This window comes from Chrysochloris asiatica, unplaced genomic scaffold, assembly GCF_000296735.1.
Source record: "Chrysochloris asiatica unplaced genomic scaffold, ChrAsi1.0 scaffold00056, whole genome shotgun sequence".
NCBI lineage: Eukaryota > Metazoa > Chordata > Mammalia > Afrosoricida > Chrysochloridae > Chrysochloris > Chrysochloris asiatica.
This window is the reverse complement of record NW_006408574.1, coordinates 8864197-8874075: the sequence shown is the minus strand read 5'-3', so window position 1 is coordinate 8874075 and position 9879 is coordinate 8864197. Positions and strand designations below refer to the sequence as shown.

General features: G+C 41.5%; 1 pseudogene; it reads right to left on the bottom strand.

The window, feature by feature from the left end:
• Positions 1-2926: 2926 nt before the first annotated feature.
• On the bottom strand, positions 2927-4638 carry LOC102812656 (annotated as a pseudogene).
• Positions 4639-9879: the final 5241 nt, after the last annotated feature.

Sequence of the window (9879 nt, the reverse complement as noted above, 5' to 3'; positions counted from 1 at the left end):
TTTTCATGAGGGCTGGGAGCTCTGGACTCCTGTGTTAACTCTGGCACTAACTATTAGACCCATTTGATTTATGGTCTGAAGGGTGCTTGGGAAATCAGGGCCTGAGCTGCAATGGTCTCTTGGGAACTTTCTAACTTTAAAATGCTGCCGTTTTGGGAACCATTCCCATCAGCTGATGCCCTCCCCTTAACTCCCATCCCAGTTTACCAAATGATCAATTCCCTGAGCCCAAAAGTCTCCTAAAATCAATTACATTCAAAGTTTCACTTGATTTTTGTTAAAATTTTCTAGTATTGTGAGTTATATAATTTTGAGTTATATAATATAAAAATGTGAGCTATATAATATCAAACTGGCCTAATGACCAGTTTTCCATTTTGTCAGCTGCTCAGAATGTGTTCCTGATAATGACATTGAAAGTTCATCTTGAGTCGTGTTATGTGTATAGAATAGTCACAAAAGCCTTTGGTACGTTTCTGGGAAGTATTAAGCATAATGGTTACAAGTTGGGCTGCTAATCTGAAGGTCAGCAGTTCGAAACTCCCAGCCATTCTGTGGGAGACAGATGAAGCGGTTTGCTCCCAGAAATATTTATGAAGTGACTCCACGGCAAACCACCACCACCACCACCACCACGTTAATTTAGTTGTAATTTTGCTGTAGCAATTTCATTCCAGACATTTACAACAGAAATATTTATCATTCCAATTTGGTTGAATGCCAGATGTATTATTTATATTTCATATATTTAACTTAGGCACTCTGGTAGCGTAGTGGTTACGAATTGGGCTGCGAACCTCAGGAACAGCAGTTTGAAACTACCAGCCGTTCCGCGGGAGAAAGATGAGGCTTTCTGTTCCCGTAAAGATTTATCATCTCGGAAACCCTCTACAGAGTTGCTATGAGTCGGAACCGACTCCACGGCACATAACTACCACCACCATACTTAATTTGGAGATCTGCAGGTGGAACAATGAAATGCTCAATTGCTAACCAAAATGCTGGTGCTTCGAACCCAACTGCCAACCCACAGGAGAAGGATGTGGCAGTCTTCATACATCCAGATGACAACCTGGAAAGCTCTATGGGGGCAGTTCTACTCCAGGTCTCTATGAGTTGGAACTGACTCAAAAGCAGTGTATTTTAAAAAATGTTATCTAAATACTTTCCAGTTGCATAAACAGAAGCAACATTTTCATCTAGTTGAATTAGCTAACAAATTTGTAAATTAAGAGAAGAATGCTATGCATTTAACTGGATTGAAAACCCATTGAGAGAAATAATTATTGTTGTTGTTAAGTGCCATGGAGTCGATTCCGACCCATAGCAACCCTGCACAGGGTTTCTGAGGCTATAAATCTTTACAGAAGCAGAAAGCTTCATCTTTCTCCTGTGGAACCGCTGGTAGTTTCGAACTGCTGACCTTGAGATTAACAGACCAAGTCGTAACCACTACACCACCAGAGCATCAACCTGCTTTACTATTATTTATACGATCCCTGGGTGGTGCAAACAGTTTGCAGTGGACTACTAACATAAACCTACCCTATGGCACCATGGAAGAAACTCCTGGCAATCTGCCTCCGTAAAAGCAGCAACCGAGAAGACCCTGTAGAATAATTCTACTCGGGTAAAACAGGGTCACCATGAGTGAGAATCGACTTGGTTGCAACAGTCTTGGTTTTTGATACGTATTTTTAGCTGTCATTAAGAAACTTCATATGGAGTCTCGGTGTGGCACTGTAGGATAAACACTGGGATGTAAGGTTGGTTTGAACTGCAAGGTTAGCAGTTCAAACCCATCAGCCGCTCCTTGGAAACCCTATACAGGGTCCCTGTAAGTCGGAACCGACTCGACGGCACGTAACAACAACAATAAGAAACACCATGGCATTGAGGACAAGCATAGCCGGTGTGATTTAAATAGACATAGTTTCTCATTCTCAAAAGTCATCGTTCCAAAGAATTGGCAGAGTTACAGAATACAGTTACATATCTGGCCATAGTCCTCGGATCGTAGCACACTTTCAGGTGAATTAAAACCTTGGGTACATCCACTAAAGGTCAGAGAAACGGTCCAAGGCCCTTTATGTAACACAGATAGATCACTGTCATGAGTAACCTTGTCTAAAAGAAACAATGCAGAGACTCACAGAATTTGCCAAATTGGCCATATGACAAAGTGAGCCTTTATAAGTTGAATTTTGTAAAGTTTTACAAACTAATGTTGTGCTAGCCACATCACCTTCTGGGGCAGGGATGAGGAACAGCCAGGCAATAATGGATGAGTTCTACCATACTCTCTTCTCAGCCACATCCTGGGGCCCAAGTTCAAGCCATGTGCAAGGTCTTCTGCCTCCGTGTATTTCTGCGTGTTTGTGTGGTTGTGTTGAGGGTAAACCTCACTACCTGTGTGTGGAAGTGTGTCTGCGACGCCTGGCTACCACACCACTAACTTTATGAGTTACTGGAGAACTAAAATACAGAAAGATTCTTATTTTTTTCTTCTTCGCTGCTGCTGTTTTAGACACGAGCAGAATATGTGACCGAGGCTACAAGATGAATGGTGAGGGACTATGGCTAGTGCTTTGGCATAGATAAAAGGAGGATAAACCAGGTGCTTAAGGAAGAATAGCAAGGAGCACGTGGCTCTCTACAATAAGCACTGGACTACGAACCACAAGGTCTGAGGCTGGAGTCCTGGTGTGGTGCTGTGGGCCAATGCGTCAGACTGCAAAGTCATTTGAACTGCAAAGTCGGTGGTTGAAGCTCACCAGCTGCTCCTTGGAAACCCTATACAGGGTCGCTATGGGTTGGAATCGACTGGACGGCACTTCACAACAACAACAAAAGCAGAAGAGAGACAGTGATAAGACATACTGTTCTGAAGTGCCATTGTCTTCTTCTTCACCTTCACCTTTACCCTTTATTGGCCTTGGGTCTGCTTGAGGGGGATGAAGCAGGAGGAATGAGTAGCGCCAATGCCAACTGACTGTGCTTGAAAGCATTGTAGGTGATGGAGAACATGTCCAGGTAGAAGCCAATGGTCTCAGGCTTGACTCCACCTGATTAATGGTCTTACCATTCATTGTCCACAGCCCCCATGCTGCCCATCATCTCCAGTAGCATAATTATGGCGCGCAGATAGGTCTTCACCAACCCAGGCTTCTCAATGGACAGCACCTTCTTGGCCTTGGTAAACCGCTTCAGCGGCAAATGGTGCTTCTGTTGCAGGCTGTGGTTCAGCTGCCGCCATTGTCTTCTTTAAATGTCTTCTGCATTGTTCAATATTTAGCCTCAGTATTGTCAGTCAGGGCTTGAATTTTTCCTTCAGTTCTTTCAGCTTGAGAAATGCTGAGCATGTTCTTCCCTTTTGGTTTTCTGACTCCAGGTCTTTACAGACTTCATATAATACTTGACTGCCTTCTCAAGCTGTCCTTTGAAATTCTATTCCGTTCTTTTACCTCCTAATTTTTTTCCGCTTCCTTTAGCATCTCTATGTTAGAGAGCAAATTTCAGAGTCTCTTCTGAAATCCATTTGGGACGTTTCCTTCTTCCTTGGCTTTATAATGACCTTTTGCTTTCTTTCTGTGTGATGTTCTTGATGTCATCCCACATCTCTTCTGGTCTTCGGTCATTGATATCCAGGGTATTAAATCCGTTCTTGAGATGGACTCTAAATTCTGGTGAAATATATTCAAGGTCATATCTTGGTTCTTGTGAACTTGTTGTAATTTTCTTCAGCTTCAGCCTGAACAAGTGTATATGAGCAAGTGTTCCCTATGGTAATGTCCATGTGAATCTTTGTCATTTATGTTGTTTGAAAAGGTATTTGTAATGAATAAGTCACTGGTATTACAAAATTCTATCATGTGATCTCCAGCATCATTTCTATCACCAAGGTCATTTTTTCACTGGTCCTTCCTCTTTATTTTCAAACTTTGCAATCAAATTGTCAGTAATTATTAATACATCGTGATTGCATGTTTGATGAATTTCAGACTTCAGAAGTTGGTAGAATTCTTTAATTTCATCATCACTGGCTTTAGTGACTGGTATGTAAATTTGAGTAATAGTGGTATTAACTGGTCTTTCTTCTAGGTGGATAGATGTATATTATCCTATCACAGACAATGTTGTACTTCAAGATAGATCTTGAGATGTTCTTTCTGGTGATGAATACTACACCTTTTTTTTTTTTTCTTTCAATTTTTTGTTCCCAGAATAGTAAGTCATATGATGGTCTGCTTCAAAATAGCCAATGCCAGTCCATTTCAGCTCATTTCCAACAGTCAAAAAATCAAAATATGTATTAAGTATGTACTAAATTTGGCAAATCTACTGCACAAAACCTCTTGAAAGTTTTAAAGAGTAAAGATATTAAATTTGACTACCCAAGCCTTGGTAGTTTCATTTACCTCATATGCATGAATAAGAAAGACATGTGAAGAATTGATACATTTGAGTTATGGTGTTGGAGAAGAATATTGAAAGAACCATGGGCTGCTAGAAAAACAAACTAATCTATGTTGAATGAAGTACAAGTAGAATGCTCCTTAGACGCCAGATGGCAAGACTTTGTCTCTCATACTTCAGACCTCTTATCAAGTGGTACCAGTCCCTAAAGAAGCACCTCATGCTTTGTCAAGTGGAGGGTCAGTGAAAAAGAAGAAGACCCCAATGAGATGGATTAGCACAGTGGCAGCAGCAATGGGTTCAAACCTAACAATTGTAAGGATGGCACAGGGCCAGGCAAGATTTTGTTCTTTTATGTATAAGGTCACTGAGTCGGAATCAACTCAACGTCACCTAACACCACCACAACTACCTTGGAAAAGACAGTCTTAGGTCAGTGGTATGGTAGAACCAGGTAACAGGACATCAGGAGTTGAGTGGAATTTACAGAAATGGAGTTTGTGATGGTGGAGAACTCTTGAACAAGCCTTGTGATAAGAATAAGGAGAAGGAAGTGGGTTCCTCTCATCATACACACACGCCCAGGGGAGGCCATGAACGTATAATAGAGGAAGAAGGAAATAAAGGCTTTCTAAAATATTCCATGATGACAATTACTTTTAATCATAAAAAAATTATAGTTTATTCTAACCATTTTAATAACTGCATTTATGGCTATTAACTAAGTTATGAGATAGCCTAAAGTAATCAACCCACATTAGAAGGCATAGCCAACTGTAGAGTAATGAGTTACTAATGCAAAATATTGGTTCTGAAGTTAAGAAAATGCCTTCGACGCATGTTGTTGGAAGAACAGTTAAACACACAACACATCACCAATTCCTCTAAAAATAAATGTCAAAGGAACACTTGGTACTTTTAATTCATTGTACTTGACTCACTTCTAATATTACTGGTTTTTACAGAGAAATAATTTTTCTGTTAAGTATGTGAGAAAAACAACAAAGTTGGACAGATTTTTCAATCTTCTTAATTTCATCCCTTTATTGCAAGTGTATTGTTGTTGAATCAACTTCAACTCATGCCAACTCCATTTGACAGTAGAACTGCCCCATGGGATTTCCTAGGCTGTCATATTTCTGGGAGCAGATCACTACGTCTTTCTCTCACAGAGACTCTTGGTGGGTTCGAACCACCTACCTTTCTTAGCTGCTGAGCTCTTAACCATTTGTGCCGTCAGGGTTTCTCTTTCAATTGTGTAGTTGTTGTTGTTGTTAAATGCTGTTGAGTTGGTTCTGACTCATAGTGACCCTGTATAGGATTTCCGTGAAACAGCTGGTGACTTTAAACTACTGACCCTGTGGTTAGCAGTCCAGTGCTTATTGCATAGCCCCCACAGAATGCATAACCATGTTTATAAAAAAAAGTCAGTGTAAAACTATGATTGGATTAGTAGCATTATGCTTTACAGTAAGAATTTGTGTATATGTGTGAATATAGATTGTTTTTAAATTTCACCCACTCAATGCACAATATGTTTGCCCCCAAAATTGGCAGTAATGAGAATTCAGTTCTTTAAGATACTGTACATTTAAAAAGAGATGTATTGTGTCCATAAACAGTAGTGTTTATTATACAGTATGATTTCCCCCTGTTTGATGTATTGATCTCTTTGAGTCTGTCATTAGAATGGCCAGGAACTGCAAAAAGAGTCTATTCTTCACTCTTATAAAGAGAAAAAGAGAATGATGAAAAAGAAAGGAAGGCAGGGAGGCGGGGAGGCAGGGAGGAAGGAAGGAAAGATTGATTGCGGTGCAGACAAGATATTCGATGAAGAAAGTTGTCCTTGGAACCCTTCTTGGTTTGAAGACAATGAAGGATTTCTGTTCTTCCTTTGCTTCCTGTGAAGTGCATGATGGGACACCACTGCCTGCTTGCTCCCTCCAGGCTTCTGAGTAATGCTGTCTACTAAGCTAATGGTCTCTCTGCTCCTGTCCTATTGAAAATGAAATCACATGGAAGTCTTAGTTGCCAAAATATTCTTGTTTGTCAGCCCCAAAGGAAAGTGGGATGGGCACTTCCAGGTATGGATAGAAGCACATTTGTTGTTGTTTATAGGTACCATCGAGTTGGTTCTGACTCATAACCAACCTGTACACAACAGAACTAATCCCTGCCCAGTCCTGTGCCATCCTCACAATTGTTATGCTTGAGCCCATTGCTGCTTCCATCTTGTTGGTGGTCTTCCTCTTTTCGCTGACCCTCCACTTTACCAAGCATGATGTCTTTCATTAAGAACAGGTCTCTCCTGATAACATGTCCAAAGTGTGGGAGACAAAGTCTGTCCATCCTGGCTTCTAAGGAGCATTCTGACTGTACTTCTTCCAACACAGATTTGTTTGTTCTTCTGGCAGTTCATGGTACTTTTTTAGTATTCTTCTTCAATGCCATAATTCAAATGCATCAATTCATCTATGGTCTTCCTTATTCAGTGTCCAACTTTCACGTGCATATGAGGAGAATGAAAATACCACAGCTTGGATCAGGCACATTTTAGTCCTCAAACTGATGTTTGCTCTTGAACACTTTACAGAGGTCTTGTGCAGCACATTTGCCTAATGCAATGTGTCATTTGATTTCTTGACTGCTGCTTCCATGAGTGTTGGATCGTGGATCCTGACACATAAGATGCCATAAAGAAACAAAGGAGAAGAGTTAAGTGTTAGGGAGAGTAGAAAACATCAACAGCTGACATGGGAGTTAGTGTGGAAAGGGCAAATTGTCGGCGGCGCTGAACAACTAGCTAGTCCCCACCTGGATCTTCTCCTCAGTGTGACAGCTTTGAGTCGGGGTCCTATTGCTATCCTCAGTTTGTACGTGAAGGAGCAGAATTCAAATCCTTGTCTTGGTTCTACATTTTATGTGAGTACCAGGCAGGGTCATAAGACATTTGTTGTTGTTAAGTACCACCCAACTCATTGCAATCCTGTATAGGGCTTCCGGGGAGTCTCTGGTGGGGTTGAACAATGCCAGCCTTGTGGTTAGCAGTCCCGTGCTTTTCCTCTAGTGCCACTACAGCACCCACAACACAGGTTGTAGAACTAGCAATGAATGAATCTCTAGATACTATGTTCAGAGATATCATTAAGATAGCCTATTTCATTTGAAGAGGAGCCCTGGTGGCACAATGGATAGGTACTCCACAGCTGATGGAAAGGTTGATGGTTCCAGCCCACCCAGGGGCTCCCCAGGAGAAAGACCTGCTCCCTTCTGAAGATGCCAGCGTAGGAAACCTGCATGGACATTTCTGCTGGGTCAAATGCTGTCATTATGAGTGGCAGCCAACACCACGACCAATACAACTGGACTAAAGATTGGGCCTCATACATTGAAAAAAAACAAACAAAACGGAAAATCTGTCCAACTTTGTATACCTACATACTTCGCAGAACAAAAGATTGAAGATTACAGTCTAGGAAGCCCCATGGGCCAGTTTCCTCTGCCACATGGAGTTGCCATGAGTCTGAATCTACATGCTGGCACACAATACTGCCACATTACGTTGTTGTTCTTAAGTGTTGTCGAGTTGGTTCCGACTTAGAGCGACCCTGTATAGAGTTTCGGAGGAGCGACTGGTGATTTCGAACTGCTGATCTTCTGTTTAGCAGTCCACTGCTTATCTTACAGCGCCATACATTACACTATTGTTGTTGTTAAGTGCCATTGAGTCAATTCCAACTCATAGCAACTCTGTGTAAGGTTTCCAAGAAGCAGCTGGTGAGTTTGAACCACCAACCTTGCATTTCAAACGACTTTGTAGTCTAGCACATTAGCATCAGGACTGCAACATTACACTGTTTGTTGTTGTTAGACTAGAACCCTGAAAATGAATGTTGTTTAGAGCGCCTTGAATGTCTTGACCTGCATAGCTTTTGCCCTGCAACTGAACAGCTTGAACGCTATCCATGGTGCTAGTCCCCTACAGATCACAAGAACTGTGTTGACCTACAGAATTTCACACTGACGTTTGGGGACAACTCCAGGGTAAGATGGGTCACTGGAACCCATGTTACTTCTGACTGAGACAGTCTAGGGCAAGCAGTTTATGGGCCTTAGTTTGGAAAAACCCTTATTTCAGGCATCTTTGTGAATTTCAATATTATTGCCCCCTCCTGTGGAGTAGCTTGCCATGAAGAAAATCACAGAAGAGTCATGCATTTTTTAAATACATATTTGTTGCTGTTGTCATCATTGTTAACTGCTACTGTGTTGGTTCCAACTGGATAGGGTTTTTGAGGAGAGGCTGGTTGCTTTGAGTCACCAACTTTGTAGTTAGCAGTTCAGTGCTTACCCTACAGCGACACAGCAGGACATACCTATATGTGTTGTTGTTGTTGTTAAGTGCCATCAAGTTGATTCTGACTCATAGTGACCATGGACAGCGTTTCTGAGGAGCGTCTGGTGAGCTAGAACTGCTTGCTTACCTTGTAGTTCAAATCGACCTTATGGTCCAGTGCTTATCCTATAGTGCCACACCAGGACTCCACCTAGTTTGTTGTTGTTAAGTGCCATTGAATCAGTTCCAACTCATAGTGACCCTGTACAGGGTTTCCGAGGAGCAGCTGGTTGGTTTGAACTGCTGACCTTGTGATTCACAGTCCAGTGCTGATCCTACGGGTATATATACATATTTTTAATTCTATGTATGTACCAGGATATATACATATTTCTAATTCGGAATGCATTTTCATTGTAAAATGTTGTGTCAACATAAACATGTATGAAATAGAATATTTTTTGGAAACTTTTTATTGTGAATTGAGTGACAGTTTAAAGAGAAAACCATCAGTTGTACATTCCACAAATCCTACACTTGGTTTCATCTCAATGACTGCAGCCCCTTCCATGTAACAACAGTTATCCCACTTCCTCCCTGTGGTTGCTCCTGTTTCCATTCCACCCTCCTTCCCAGCCCTTCTCAACTTTGTCCTGAGGTGAATGTTGTCCTTTTGGATTGACCATTCCATGGCGAGCATACCTTACTAGTGTTGTTGGCCCTTCCTTTACCCATCAATTGCTTAGTTGAAAATTGAGTCAGGAGAGTGACTTCCATTCCAGACCTGAAGGGTGGCCGAGGACCATAATCTCAGGTTCTTCCAGTCTCTTTCTAACCAGAAAGCCCATTTTTCTTTCTTTTTTTTTTTTAAATAATTTTGAGTTTTGTTCTACATTTTCTCCCATTCTGTCTAGGACCATCTAATGCTATCCCATTTAGAGGAATGGGTAGTGATAACTGGGCACCATCTGGTTCTTCTGGTCTCAGAGTCCTGTAGACTGATGTTCACCTGTTCCATTGGTCTATTGGACTAGTTAATTCCAAGCATCTTCATGTTCATCACTCTTTTTTTTTCCACACACGGAGAGACCAATAGTTGCACCTTAGATGGCTGCTTATGAGCTTTG